This window comes from Atractosteus spatula, chromosome 22, assembly GCF_055471065.1.
Source record: "Atractosteus spatula isolate fAtrSpa1 chromosome 22, fAtrSpa1.hap1, whole genome shotgun sequence".
Lineage (NCBI taxonomy): Eukaryota > Metazoa > Chordata > Actinopteri > Semionotiformes > Lepisosteidae > Atractosteus > Atractosteus spatula.
In genome coordinates, this window is record NC_142727.1 from 948119 (window position 1) to 961271 (window position 13153).

General features: G+C 41.5%; 3 long non-coding RNA genes across 3 annotated transcripts; 1 reads left to right on the plus strand and 2 right to left on the minus strand.

Moving 5' to 3' along the window:
- The first annotated feature begins 1588 nt into the window (after window positions 1-1588).
- Window positions 1589-3317, plus strand: LOC148816398 (uncharacterized). The gene is made up of 4 exons (XR_016094646.1): window positions 1589-1631; window positions 2047-2100; window positions 2610-2666; window positions 3122-3317. It is a non-coding gene; the product is annotated as an uncharacterized LOC148816398 (long non-coding RNA).
- Window positions 3318-4177: 860 nt separating this feature from the next.
- LOC148816399 (uncharacterized) lies at window positions 4178-7950 on the minus strand. Its single transcript, XR_016094711.1, has 4 exons — window positions 7844-7950; window positions 5260-5977; window positions 5063-5107; window positions 4178-4452 (listed from the first exon to the last, which is right to left on the minus strand). It is a non-coding gene; the product is annotated as an uncharacterized LOC148816399 (long non-coding RNA).
- A 1850-nt stretch (window positions 7951-9800) lies between these two features.
- LOC148816400 (uncharacterized) lies at window positions 9801-10422 on the minus strand. Its single transcript, XR_016094712.1, has 3 exons — window positions 10346-10422; window positions 10111-10197; window positions 9801-9963 (listed from the first exon to the last, which is right to left on the minus strand). It is a non-coding gene; the product is annotated as an uncharacterized LOC148816400 (long non-coding RNA).
- Window positions 10423-13153: the final 2731 nt, after the last annotated feature.

The window sequence follows — 13153 nt, forward strand, 5'->3', positions numbered from 1 at the left end:
TAACCTGTGTATACGCTGTACAACACTGTATAGAATTTGTATGCCTTTTTAAAATTAATTAAAATGAATTTGGAGCTCATTCTTAGAGATGACAACTGCGAGGTAGTATACTACTAAATACCCGACGGACACTGCTTCCACTAGTTCAGTGCCAGAAATCTGATATAACACTATATAGAATTTTGATGACTTTTTAAATTCCTTAAAATAAATATGCATCTGTCTCTTAGAGATCACCTTTATGAGTCTTTTATGGACTTCTAAATATCTGCTTCCACTAGTTCAGTGCAAGGAGTCTGGTATTCATAGACAACATTTGTACCACCTGCACGTTTTGCACTAGACTGCAGTAACTTTCTTATCTAATAGTATTTTAAATTACAGCATCTCTCGTAGTAAAAATATGGAGCGATGTGATGCACCATTGATTGCAAAACTTGTTATTACGTCTTTATCACAATTCTGTTTTCTTAACCTTATCAGACGCCCATGGAAATATAAATATGTCCTATCGTGACACCTACTGGTATAAAGGATCTAAAGGGATACTTTGTCCAGACGCCAGCTGGGGTATAAAACATGCAGATGAATTTAATCGCTCATGTAGTAATTTTTTTTTATAGAATTAGAATCATTTCAGACATTTTGTTTTAAAAAATAAAACATTTTAACCTCTCGGACTTCACGTCTGACACATGACACAAAGGCTCCTCCAACTCTGTGGCAAACTTTGAATCTCTGTTTTTCGCTGTCATTCGAAAAGTTAAACAAGTCATGTCCAGTCGCAAAAGGGCTAGAAAATCGCATTATCAAGGCGTCTCAGTAGACTTAATGTTTGAAAGCGAGAAAACAGGGGGAAGTGTCTGGTGTCGGAACTGGGACGTGGCTTCTAACTGAATAAGAGAGTTACATGCCCGGGGGGCTGTATGGCTGGCCTGGTGGCTCCGCGGGCTGAACCATCGGACACTTCTAAAGTTCAGGAAGCAGAGCGACTCTCAGAGATCAGAGTGAGTTAAACACGAGCCCCGAGCCTCCCCGTCAGTGTGAGATCTTATCCCCGGGTGTAGCTCTCGCGCTGTCGGGGTGAGTTTGTAGAAGGGGCTGTTCTCTACCACGCCGGCCGTTTTGGGGGGCTCCATTTTCGGGGCCTTCCAAAACAGGGTAAATTGAGTGGTTTAGGTCGTTTATAAATTAATAGATCGGAATTCAATTCTAAAAAGCAGCCCCTTATACCACTGTGACACCTTCAGGACAGGTGTGGCATCAGCAGTGAAAGAGAGGTGCAGTCCTAACTAGGAGCGACAGGGGTCTCTCTCCAGCACGTTTCTCTTGATTCGGTCAACTGGCCACAAGCGAAACGTTCCCGACAAACAGCCTCGTAGGTGAATGTCATTGTATCAGTTTGTCTGAAAATCGTCAGCCCTTAAATACTTTCTGCATTTTTTTGGTGAGTAAAAATGTCTGTGTATCTTCAGTAACGTCAGTGTTGAACCCTTGTAGCTGAATCCCCAGCTGTCCTTCAGGAGCCGAGCCCGCCCCCAGAGTGACCTTCCTCAGCGGACACGCCCCGTCCACCTGTTCCACAGGTGCGCCCGGCAAGATGGCGGCGGGACGAGTCTCTGCGGCGTGAGGTGCGTTTGCGTTTTATTTCTAATTTTCTTATTTTAAGTTTAAAAATGCAAATATCACGCTGAGTAAAGAGAGACAGAGTTTATGCATTTTGCTACATTTTTAATTGTATGTATTTCGGTTTAATTTGTGTTTTAGGACGCCGAAATGAGTGTTCTCTCCGTTTGGGCGTGCTGTGGACGTGTTAAAATCTCCAATTAAGCGTTCTTATACTATCTTTCATTGCAGCATTTTTAAATATATGGTACTTCTAGGTATGTAGGTATGTAAGGCTAGTTTACCACCAAACTAATTCCTTTATAAAGTCAATTGTTGTGTGATATCTCTTCATTGCGGATATGGGCTATGACCCTTTCCACTCCGAACTTCTAAAATATTAAGATGAGATGACTAATTCGTATGTTTTTATTTCTCCAGGTGACAAAAGGATTTAAAGAAGGGGCCTCCGGTTATAAAACGTTTTTTTCAGAGGTACTGTAAGTTATATTCCTACCTTTCGCTATCCTATTTTTTTGTAACTCAATTAGACGGCACGTGTTGCCGGCATTTTAAACCAGAACGAGTTTATACAACTATTCTAACTTCTTTTTAGTTTCGTTGGGCTTTTGTTGAATACAAATAAAAACTCTAGGGCGCTGGATCTTCATCTATTGAATCCATTGAGTAAAGATGGATAACACTAACAAACGTTAACGATTCTTTTCAAAGCAGGGAGTTTTATCGAAAATGATACCCGCTGTAAGTGGTCCTTTCTCTTAAATTTATTTGTAGCGTTGAATTTCTATGTGGCCGAACGTATTTTCTAACTATTGGAATAGTGGGACTGTTTTCTTAGTGAATTTGAGCGGGATTGTATATTTCTTCGGGCAGCTGTTGGATCTCTTCTTTGCGGATTCGAGGTGTAATAAAGCTTTCCGCTCCGAAATTATACAATTTTGAAAAGATCGAATTGACTGATTTGTTTTATTTTATTTCTCCAGGTGACAAAGGATTTCAAGAACGCGCCTGCAGTTATGAAAAACTTATTTTTTCCCAGGGTAAGTAATGCTACCTTTCGCTATACTATTGATATTTGTGTAACTCCGTAAGACAACACCCACTTCCCTGCATTTTAACACCAGAACGGGTTTATACCAAGCTTCTCTTCGTTTCGTGGTGCTTCTGTTGAATAGAGATGGGAAGCTCTAAGTCTCAGATTGTTCGTCTATAGAATCCACTGGGTAAAGACGGATAATACTAAAACTTTCAACGACGGTTTTCAAAGCAGGGAGTTCACTCGAATATGATACACGCTGTAAATGTATAAGTAGAATTGCATTTCTATGTGGCAGAACGAGTAGGGGGGCTGAGATGTGTCTGTGATTTCTCAAGAGATTACTCATTGGTTTCTTATTTTAGCTGATTTAAAAAGTTAATAGACTTCAGAAAGTCAAGCGAATCGATTCTGCAAATCCGATATCTTGTTAACGATGTCTTTTTCTTTTGCCTTCAGTTCTGCGGCTCCTGCTCCTCGGCGCTCCGACGATCTCCTTTCCAGCTCCGCTCCAGCAACTCCTTGTGCGTTGGCAAGTTATTCTTGACAGTGTGTGCTTTTCCTTGAATTTCATTGTTGACTCCAGTGGCTTGATCTGTAATGTACCGATTCAGTGCTGTATCTGATGTATTGACATTCTTAACCTGCACGTTTCCTGCTGACTGCTGCTACTGTTTGTGCTGTGTATTCTGCAATAAAAACTGTTGATGGCATTTTCTGAATTGTCTTCTATTTTTTAAGGTGTGTTGGAAGGGTTTGCTCTGGGCTGGTGTCTCACTGCTGTAAGTTTTTGGCTGGAGAATCTGGAGAGAGCACAAACAGTTTCCGAGGAACGATGCGATGGGTTGTTTTGTACTTTGCGCCACGGCCGCAAGGGGACACCCTATCGCATCGTGACTTGGGAACTGCGGGGGCTACCCCCTTTTTAAGTCGCTCCAGATTTTCCCGCCTTTTTAGATAGTCTCTGGGGGGTTAGGGTCCCTACCAGTGAGCCCAGGTACAGCCCCTAGGGGAGGATAGCTCTAGCCAAGCCCCCTCACTCCCAGCTGAGAGGAGGCACCCAGGGCGGACTCAGCCTATCAGTCACAGCTTGTAACCAACAGACTTCTAAGTCCACACCAGGAGACCTGCCTTCCCCTCCTGCTGGGAGTGAGTGGGCTTGGCTAGAGCTGGAGTCAATCACCCAGCCCCTCTCTCCAAAAAGAGGAGTAGACGGGGCTGGGTTTGATTGATGGGAGGAGACCACGCCCCGAAAGAGCCCCGGTATATACTAAGTTTTTTGGCGGGAAAATCTGGACAGACTTAACAAGGGGGTAGCCTCTGCAGTTTCCAAGTCACAAAGCGATAGGGTGTCCCCTTGCGGTCAGTGACAGCAAGGAAAAAACAGCCCTTCGCATCGTGTCTCAGAAACTGTTAGTAAAGTCTCTCCGCCAAAAAACTCACCAACACCGGGGTTTTTCAGGACCAAGGGGGTACAGAACTGCACGAGAATAGAAAGAACAAAACACATCAAAATCCAACAAACAATTTATTGAGCGAAAATTGCACACAAAACAAAGCCTTCCGGTACGAGAGATGCACAGACTCGAAGTGAAAATTAACACATTTTACATCACAAAGCTTCAAAGCAAGGCTACATTAACGCTAAAGGTTTTTACAAGTAAACAGAGTACAAAAACATTAGCATGCAAGTACATGGAAAAGCACAGAAACATACAGCACGTTACTGTTTCTCCGAGAGATCTGTTGAGGCAGCGACCAGAGTGAAGACGGGAACTTCGTTGCCTTTCCTGCAAAACAACAGAAATCAGTATTAGCTGTGCTTTCTGTTACAAACAGCATCTCGAAATTATACCAGCTCGTTAGATCGAGCTTCCGTATTTCCTGACACGTTCAGAAGATGAAACAGTTGAAATAAAGCACTTAGTCTGCCGTATCGCGAAGTGCTCCTGGTGAACAGATATTGAAGCACTCAGGTTTCAAAACAGTGTGCCAAATAACGAAGGCACAATCAATACAGCTACTGTACATGTTTATCGATTAGAACGAAACTGTCACATTCAAATGTTGTTTTTTACAAGTTCCATTTCGATTGGAATATTATTTTTCTGAGAAAACATCGTTAACACGCGAACAGTTAATCCAAATCTTTATAGGCTCCGTGGTTTTAATTTTTGTGATGCAATTTGGAAGCAAAAACGGTTTCTTATGTTTTACATAAACAGCAGGCACACAGTTTTGTCGCGTCACAACAACTTCTGCCTTGAAGAAATGCCGTGTCGCCTAGTTTGACTCTACTTTGGACAAGGTGCATCACGTTTATCAACGATTTTCAGCAGATACAGTATATACTGCACTTCAATATGAGACGCGTTAACGAATAAATAGGTTAATACTTACATAGATAATTCCAGCAGCTCAGCCAAGCATGTCCTCCCCCGAAAACTGGAAACACAAGTACACCAGTATTTAGACGATCATTTAATGATAATTAAAACCAAGGTTTCTAAGCAGCAAACGGCATTTTCACCCGGACAGATAGCGCAGAACATATTTCAGCAAGATACGTGTAAAAACGAATAAAATGTTTAACTTACGTTGATACTCTCGTTATTTATTGACAATCTTGTCCTGCCCGAAGACACTAAACTGAAAACACACAGAAAACAGAATTTTGAAATTAAAGGCCATTTAAACTAAGCAGTATTCCTTGAAAGCGATTTTAAATGAGAAAATAAGAACGTAATTACCTAAAATACTCTGGAAAACAATGAGAAGATTAACTTTACAATTCTAGGTAGGCTATTTTCAGTTTGGATGAATGCGCACGCTTGATTTTGTGAGCAAATTTCAAATGTTTGATAGAGAAAATTAGGATAAAGAAAACAGGCTGAAAAGCTACGTTTTCAGTCTGCCAATACAACAGTGTCTTTAGTGCTACAACATTTTTGAAGTCAAAGAAATACACACGTTGTTTGTGTAACACAAGTGTCCTGCTAAAAACGAGAGAAACGCTGGGAAAGAAAGACAATAAAAATGTTATTTAGCGCCTATCGAAAATAAGTGTTTTACCCCTTTACATCTTCCTGCGAAGTGTAGACAATATAATAATATGAATGAAAGCTTTAAAATTCAATTAAACATTAAAATAAAGGAAAAATAAAACTAGTCACGAAAAGACGCGGAACAAACTCGCTCAGCTCCCTCCTCTCTCGCAGATCCCGGCGGACAGGTGAGCGGGGCGGGGCCTGCGGGGGATGTCATTCGAGTGGGCGTGGCTACAGGATGACGGGCCAGGTGGCTTTTTTCTTCCACCTGAAAACATGTGGAAGAAATCGAGCATGTTTTCAAAAGCCACCATGAGTTACACGTTTCATAATCCATTTAAAAAAAAATACTACATGAGCGATTAAATTCATCTGCATGCTTTATACCCCAGCTGGCTTCTGGACAGAGTATCCCTTTAGATCCTTTATACCAGTAGGTGTCACGATAGGACATATTTATATTTCCATGGGCGTCTGATAAGGTTAAGAAAACAGAATTGTGATAAAGACGTAATAACAAGTTTTGCAATCAATGGTGCATCACATCGCTCCATATTTTTACTACGAGAGATGCTGTAATTTAAAATACTATTAGATAAGAAAGTTACTGTAGTCTAGTGCAAAACGTGCAGGTGGTACAAATGTTGTCTATGAATACCAGACTCCTTGCACTGAACTAGTGGAAGCAGATATTTAGAAGTCCATAAAAGACTCATAAAGGTGATCTCTAAGAGACAGATGCATATTTATTTTAAGGAATTTAAAAAGTCATCAAAATTCTATATAGTGTTATATCAGATTTCTGGCACTGAACTAGTGGAAGCAGTGTCCGTCGGGTATTTAGTAGTATACTACCTCGCAGTTGTCATCTCTAAGAGAGAGCTCCAAATTCATTTTAATTAATTTTAAAAAGGCATAAAAATTCTATACAGTGTTGTACAGCGTATACACAGGTTATTCAGTGAAATGTGTTGGGGAACCATTATCAATGAGTGATGTACAGTAATCAAAGGTGAGATTGATTATCAAATCAATCCAACAGTCAAATATCAACTATACCAACAGTATAATTCTTACGACTTGATCCACAATTGAAAGACAGGAAATCTGAAACACTGTCGCAAGGTTGACACTCGTTTCTCACCTCGTGACCTGAATACGCGGGGATGAATAAAGTATATTTAATTGAAAACAAATCGTAAGTGTTAAATTAAAGTTTCAATAATGTTACTTCACCCAGCTAAAAGTATGGAGTGGGATTGTATTTGTCTGTGAAAGACCGTGTGGCGAAGGCGGAGACGGCTAACTCCAGGATACCGTCCGTGTTTTAGGCGTTTCTACATAATTACAAGTCAGCAGGTTTGATTAATCTTGTATCAGCTTTCGATTGGTCTGCTTTAACAATTGTTCCGGCCGCCGGAGTGCGTCTTTGCCTTTAAATAGCGGCTTTGCGCCTGGAAGAAAAACACGATCCCGGCTGTTTCGCTGAATTTCGGTCGAGGTTTCTTTCTATTAAGACAGGAACAGTATAAAACTGAAGACGAGGAGGAGTGTGAGCTCCAGAGTAATTAAGAAAATGACTGTTGCGGACAATTGGTTTTAGAAAATGCCTTCTAGCTTTGAAAGCAAGATTGAATTGCAACCAAACCAACGACTTTCGTACCTCTAAAAGGAACGGAATGCCACGTATCCTTTCTGTTAGCATTTAACATTGCTACCTGTAGTTTGAATGCTTGGGCAGGTCTGTTAGTCGTGTTTCGGCAGGTTTTTTTTTTTGATATTCTCCTCTTCAGGTCCCCCGCTTTCCTGTCCTTTACGATCGTCCGAACGCCGAAGCGCAGAGCTCCGTGTTGTGTGAAACTGGAGAGCTGGCCGGTGAATTCAAAGGTAAGAGGATCCAACTTGTCCACACTCTGTTTAGCGAGCCTCATGCTTCTAATTTTAACGCCTCCCTCCGAATAAACCGCTTTTTTTCCTTCCGAAAAATGGTGCTACTTCTGTAAAGACGGAGGCGAGAGGCCAGACACTGTTCCAACAGGTATTGGAGCGCGAAACGCTTTTTTCCCTCCCCTGTTCAAGCAGCAGTTGATCCCGGAGAGCAGCCGGACTCCCCTCGCGGTCCCAGGTTACCCACCGTCTCTCTGGCCGGAGCTCCAGTCTGCGGACCGCCTGAGCGATTTCCAGTACTGTATAACAACAGCCGTCCTGGTTCCTCCTGTTCTGTATTTTCTTGTCCAATTTCTGCAATAAACTGGTGTCCTCGGATTATGTCTTAATGGTTGTGTGGATTGCGGGGTTGGGGTCGGGTACCTGTAGCGGAGTCGCCTCATCTAGCGAGTTTTCACGTATGCTCATCCTCCCATCTCCTTAATGAGCCTACACGCCTTTCCCTTACCCCTGCAGGCTGGGCAGGGTGGCTGTCAGGCATGAATTTAGGGGCTTCACTTTCCTGCAACTTGATTGTGAAGCTCCAGGTGTTGCTTGTGTGCACACAAAGGGAGGCTGCCTGCCAGGAATCACAGACTGTACTTTTCATCATGGATCTGCTCATCTCCCAGCCCCTTGTTAGTAAATATTGCTTTTGATCAAATGAGTGCTGATGAGCAACTCCAGCTTTGAGCTCTGCCCCTGGCAGGTCCACCTCCGAGTGCGGAGGGGGGAGAAACTGGGAACTCAGAAAGGATAAGAGACTCCAATGTTAATTACAAAGTGCCTTGTGTAGGAATGCGTTCTCTCAATTTCCTGTTAATGTATTAAGCAAACATGTCAGAGAGGCTTAAGGTGCTTTCTTGTGCTGAACATGCCATTTTCTTGGCTGAACATGCCATCAGAAAAATGATCACCGTGCTCTAGAAACAAATTAGACTGTCCTCTGAAAGAGCATTGCACAGTTCATTATGAGCCAGGGTGGTGCTGTAAAACACACACACACACCCTCACAATCTGCTTTGCAGCGCTGAACACTGCTCCACATTTAAGTAGGCATTTTGAGGACAGACTCAAGTGAAGCAATTTACTATTTAAAGATTAAGATGACAAAAGATTCAAGGTGCAACACTCGTTACTGCAGGAAATTCTGGGAGGCTAGACTGTTGCAGTAAAAACAGGAAAGTGAAAGTAATGTCTATGAAGTCCTGATCACTTTCTTCAACTTGTTTTTGTTCTGCAAGGACAAAGCACCTCCCCAGCTCTGAATACAAAAGGGCACTTGTACATACTGTTCCCAAATAAGGAAGTTGTATATCAACTGAGTACGTGTATGGTGTACACCCATCTCCAAAATCTGCCCTACTCTGTCTCGAGAGATCAGAGCGATAAAGAACTCCAACGTATGTGTACATATGGCAATTAACTCCTCTGCTCTACTCTATTACATCAGACTGGTGAGTAATCCTCACTGTTGTCTTCCGATCTGTACAATCAAACCAACCTTGCAAAGCTTAAACTCTTTCATCACCCCACGCATGCACAACTTTGTCTTGGGCTTCACTATTTTTAAGCTCTGTCAGTGCAAAGGTAATAAGTAAACAGATCAATTAAACCTGATCATCCTGTCAGTGGGTTGATAAGAGCTTTATAGCCATTCTTTAAGTTTCAATAACAGAGATCTAATGTTCTAAAACCTCTTGTCTATTTTATTATATATTGATAATTATTAGGGAGAACTGACTTAATCAACCCGCCATTAAAATCTCCCCACATTTGGGGGCATCTGGTGATATTAACTCAAGGTCTTGAATATAATGATAAAGTATTACCAAGGCAGTTTTATAACTGGCATCAGAAGAAATATACACAAGAGTTACAGGAACCAATCCAAACTCCCGTGGTAGGTAGGTCTTAAAGAAACAGACAGGAGTTCCAGATCTGGTGATTTAAAGGCGTGTCGGTTCAAAATTCTGCCTTTTCCTGTCTTCTACTATCTGTATGTCTCTTGCTTATTGCTTTACCACCTTCTTTTTTTCTGCTTCTCCCTTCTTCCATTGCCCTCTCTTTGTTTTGCTATGGTTTAGTTTAATACCAAGTCTTTGTTTTTCCTTTGTCTCACAAGCTCTCTACATCTTTTTCCAAATGGGAAATCACATACTCACCTAATACAGTCAGATGCAGTTTGTGTGCAGCTTGGCTGAAGTTTCTACTCTCTGTCATCTCTGGGTTCGATTTATATGGCCTTCAGGTAAGAGTGCACCTGGGTCTTGTTCCACTACTGACATCATGGTGGTGCTCCATGTTGCAGTACCTCCGTTCTGCCATCTACAAGTGGTCAAAAGTCTCAGTGAAATCTATGACACTCATCCTAATATACCTCCAATTCAGTACTTTGCCTCTAGTGGCCTCACAAAAATGATAAAAACAGACATTCATAGTTCATATTGTTATTCAAAGTGATGAGAAACTTACCATCAAAAGTTTACTTTCCACACATTCTACCAGTGAAGCAGATGGACAGAGTGATAGCTAGAGAATCCAGTTCATCTCCAAACCCTGCTGGAGAAGGACAGCGGCACACATGATCATGACAGAGACAGGAAAACAGGAGGGAAGAACTGTTATTGTACAAAGTGCTTTACTTTGTGCAAAAGAATCAGGATTGCAAAACACATGGTGTGTGGTGGCAGAGCAGAGATACTCCTACCTGCATTGTGGCAGCTGTGTCTTCTAACAAGCTCAGAGTGCAGGATCTCTCTTTCCCAGAAGAAGAAGCCTTCAGGTCTGAAATAAACCACAATCCAAACACTCTCCATTACAACTGGGGCGAGTCCTCCCATAGGAATGTTACAGATACAAGGATTCCTAAAATCTCTCACCTTGCACGATCTCTACAAGAATGTCCAGGTCAAACTATGCTCAAATTCCTGATATGGAAGAGTCTGGGTTTTCTTCATTTTGAGCCTTGTGTTTGCATGGTGGCTGTATCATCCCTACAGGATGTCTAATGGACTGTTTCAGTTTTAAAACTTCTGCATGAATGTCAAAGCCTGCTTCAAGTTTAGGCAATAGCCAACAACATTAAATTGTTTTCTGACAATTAATAATGGCCCTAGGGTAAAATTGCAATCAAATTTTATTCCTTTGAAACATTTCACAGCTTATAAATGGCATTGTTTTACTGCATTTACTTGATTTATAGGTATCATTTAAAATTGCCTCATGCTTCAGTGAGCACAGTAACACTGACTGAGTCTTACACCGTTAAAATGATATATGTACATTGTGTGGCAGCCACACTCCTCGGTCACCTTAACACACAGCTCAAGGCTGTTTTAGCAGTTAAACTGAGATCGACGGGTTTGCTCCAGTAGTGGTCAGAATAAACACCATACAGGATACATACAAGAAAGTTGTATATACATGTATACACCTACACACAACATTTGTCAAGTGTGGATTCTGTTGTCAAAAACGATACTTATAATACTTATGAGCTCTGCTCTAACACATTTGTCGTCGTAATAATGCTAAGAGTATTTATGAAGACATAAAGTGATTCAGAGGGTAGAAGGTTTTCTTCTTTTTAATTTAAACAAAACGTGGCTCTCTCTAATCCTACAAGTTCCTTACTTTCCAGAACTTCAAGCATATCCTCTTTCATAAAGAACTGTGTGAACATTGTCATCTAGTGTTGTCACTGGCTACCTAGAAAACAATATGATTGGCGGCTCAACGTCTTAAGTCCAGCCGATAGGAATTGAATCGATATTCCTGTTATTGGCCAATAGAGTCCTCAGTACATGAGCAACTGTCCAATAGGAAATCCAGGTAATCCAGCCCCCCCGACAAGAGCTTGTGTCCAGTACCAGAGCTTTTTTCCAATAAAAACACCTCTCCCCTTCAGTCAGAAAGAATATTTGAAAAAAACAATTCTGTAGCTTGATCACATGTTAAGGAAGTTTGAGTCTACTCAGGACTGGTACAGAACCTGGAAATGTAGTACTTATCTATTATTAAAATCTGTTACTGCAAGTGGTGTCTAGAGTGAGAGAGACCTGTAGGTCATTGGAAGAGATTCTACATTTAGATAATATGTTTAACTGAGGTCCACAGAGTGTAGGGGTGTTAGAACTAGAACACTAGAACAGTCAAGCCACACTGTTTTGGGGGCTACACAAGATGATGTTATCGGACATAATGGGGTTTATTCTTTAATATGAAATAATAAAGTAATTTGTCAGAATCATCACTAATGTGTTTAGGAAAATCCAGTGTGATTGAACCACACAGAACGAGAAACTCCCTCTGCTCTTGACAGTAAGACTCGACCTGCCAGCGATGAATGTCTGATTAACTAGGACTGACAGCTCTGTTCTGTTTTAAGAACCTCACTGTCACAACTGTGTTTACTTGTGTGTTATCACCTGTTCCTGAATCAAAATCATTAAGAGAAAATAGCTGACGTGTTAATATTAGAAGATGTGCCTTACGCAGATGTAAAACGTGAATATTTCCAACTGCATCAGCCGATTAAATCTCCAGGGAAAACAAGAGTATCACGTGCTGGCTCACGAATCTTGTTTTCTCAAACCGAAATATTTATATCTTTCACAGAGCTATGTAGGTTGAGTTACTCATAAAAAAAAACCCTAAAAAGTATTGAAGCCATCAGAGCCCGAGATAATCCCTGACCGGTATGGAGCTCAGCTCTGTCTGAATCTAACTCCCCCCCTCTTCCTGCGTGGTCGCGTGTACATGACGCCATCGACACCAGCCTCACCTGCGCCAGGCGAGCCGAGTCCCACACATGCGTAGCGGAGATGCCCACCGGCAGCAGGTGAGTTCATTATTGCTGGAATTGTTTGCTTTGTTTATTAGTTATCTGTGAATTTCTGCATAACTCACACCGTTCTTTTTTTTGGTTAAGTTTTTGTATTACTTTAAGTAAGAAAATTAGGTTTTTATTTTTATTGGAATTTGAACAATAGGCAACATCTTACGAGTGAGTTCCAGGGACCTGTACTGGTTTTCTCGTTCACACATGTTGTCGGTGTCTGAGCTTGTGGTCACGACCCGTTCCACACGGGTAATTCAGCTAGGCAACTAAACACACATCTGCAACGAAAATATTTGACTGATATTCATCTCCTTTATATGCAGTATATACACAAATATATTGAGGTTTAGTTTGATTACAGCTTTGAATAAAACTGGTCGTTGCAAAAGAGAAGCCATGATGTTCTTTGAAACTGAAGTTTTGCCTTTTCTCCTCTGCTGAACTGTGATCGAGAACCCTAATTTCCACTGCCCCTCCAGCTTAAATACTGGCTGACCAGCTGTCCTGGGTCTGGTCACTGCCAGACCTGTGACCAGCTGGTCAGAGAAGACTGTCTACCGAAACACAAGAGAAACAGATAAATATAAAAAAGTGTTAGTCATTCTTGGTTTTATTTTCACTCTTTTACCACAGTAGTCAATCAGTTGAACACAAGTAGAAGTTGTTGCTTTCAGT